General features: G+C 45.6%; 1 protein-coding gene across 1 annotated transcript in view; it reads left to right on the forward strand.

Moving 5' to 3' along the window:
• Positions 1 to 1846: 1846 nt before the first annotated feature.
• Positions 1847 to 2198, forward strand: part of Sycp1 (synaptonemal complex protein 1) — a gene marked incomplete in the record, with an annotated part of 134560 nt that continues 134208 nt past the window's right edge. The window contains 1 exon segment of the mRNA XM_013516395.1: positions 1847 to 2009.

Below are 2198 nucleotides of genomic sequence, written 5' to 3' on the forward strand. Positions count from 1 at the left end.
TCGGATGACACCTAGAAGTGGAATAGCTGGGTCAAAGGCAATTTGTAGTTTTAGTTTTCTTGAGGAATCTCTATACTGATTTCCATACAAATTGTGCTAGTTTACATTCCACCAACAGTAGAGAAGGGATCCTTTTCCCCCACAGCCCCTCCAGCATTTGTTATTGGTTGATTTCTTGCCCCAGATGCTTTCTGGGGCAAGATGGAATCTCAGTGTTGTTTTAATTTGTATTTCTCTAATGGTCAGCAATGTCGAGCACTTCTTCATATATTCATTGCCCATTTGTACTTCCTCTGTGAAGTGCCCATTTCACTTGCCCGTTTTTTTTTTTTTTTATTGGTAGACCCAGTTTTCTTAAAATGTAAAATGAATAAATAAAACTGGATCATCAATTCCAGCTCAAAAATGTTACAATTTTAGCAGAAACTATTACATTTGATAATTTATACAAAACAAAATGTGTTATTTAAAAATGCTGTTAACATCCTTCAGAAAAGCATCAATTAAGTTATGATACCTGGAAAAAGGTAGAAAACAAAATTAGTCTATCTGAAACAGACCTCATTACTTTATTGTTAAAACCTAGGTAGTTAAATTAACACCAGGATAATGATCTATCTAGTTTCCCTTCTCTCTCCCTTTCATTTCTCACTCATTAAAAAGCTAGAAATTCCCATTAATTTTACTTCTCTCATATCTTTTCCAGTTGACACCTCATCTCCCGCCCAGGAATAGCTGTCCTCCAATGTCTCACCCGCATGCCATTGCAATTAAAACTCTCCCAGAAGCTCCTGGCGGTGGCAGCGCCTGTGATCCTAGCACTGGGGAGGCTGAGGTAGGAGGATCTTGAGTGCAAGATCAACCTGGGCAATTTAATGAAACCCTGTCTCAAACAACATTGTACATGTCTTAGGAATTGCAGAAAAACCACATAAACAAAAACAAAAAAAAAACAAACAAACAAAAAAAGGATTTAAATGAGCATGTCCTGCCAGGCGTGGTGACACAGGCCTGTAATCCCAGCACTCCAGAGGCTGAGGCAGAAGGATCCCTGCGAGTTCAGGACCAGCGTGGGCTACAAAGTGAGCTCAAGGCCAGCCTGAACTGCATTGCGAGACTTTGTCTCAAAAAAAAAAAAGCAAAAAATAAAAATACTGTCCCAACAACTTCTGGCTCATATGCCTAAGCCTTTCTTCATGCTAACAGATTTTCTTGTGAATGGGATTGTGCCAACCTTTCTGCTCAAAATCTCTTGAAGACCCATCCATACAATCTAAAATCCAAATGCATCTATGCAGGGCCTCCATATCTGTTCTCAACATCTGCAGTCTCATCTCTTGCTGTTTCCCCCACTTGATCCTCACACACGCCACACTTCTTGGACACCAGTCTCTTTCACAACTCCAGAGCTTTTGCCCACTCAGTCATTCAAGGATATCCTTTCCCTTCTGCCTACCCAGCCAACACTGTTTACTCTTCTAGTCCCCTGGAGCGGTAAGAGAGGCAAGCAGCACCTGCGAACCCGCTTGGTTCTTCCCAAGCCACCTTCAATGGCTCTTGCCCTATGTCGCCGCGACTCTATAAACCATTAAATGATTACACAACACAGTGCACACGTATTACCTTCCTAAGACTGTGAGCGCGTAGGAAACAGAAATAGTCTTTTTATTCTTAGCTCCTCTACTCTACGCCTAAGTTTTCCTAGCGTTTTTTCTGACAATAGTAGAAACTAAACACCTTTGAGTTAAAACAGAATCGGGGAAAGCACTGCGGGGACTATTGCGGGCGGGCAGAGGGAAATCTCGCGAGACACAGATCCTGCGCCCGGCGTGCTCGCGCCTGCGACCGTTATTTAACCGTTAACCGCCCACGTGCTGCGCTTGCGCGGTACGGCATTTCCGGCTTTTCTGAGGTTCTGAGATAGAAGCTTCTAGTTCTTTCCGCTGCCTTCACAAACGGCAGTTGACCTGGGCACCAAGCCTGTGGTGTTCTCCCGCCACTTTTCAAGGGTAAGGACAGGCGTCCCGAATTCCTTTCCCGACGGTAGAACCCAGAGCTGGGACGACCTTTCAGGAACAGACGGTTCCTCCGGGTGGCGGGAGGCGACGCGGTGGGGCAGGCGCGGGCTTTCTTTCCCGGCGCTCCACTGCCGGGACGAGTTTCTCGCGGGGTCGGGCGGCGGGGCGCGGGGCCAGCGG

The sequence above is a fragment of the Chinchilla lanigera genome, unplaced genomic scaffold (genome assembly GCF_000276665.1).
Source record: "Chinchilla lanigera isolate Chin_1 unplaced genomic scaffold, ChiLan1.0 scaffold00034, whole genome shotgun sequence".
In the NCBI taxonomy this organism is placed as follows: domain Eukaryota; kingdom Metazoa; phylum Chordata; class Mammalia; order Rodentia; family Chinchillidae; genus Chinchilla; species Chinchilla lanigera.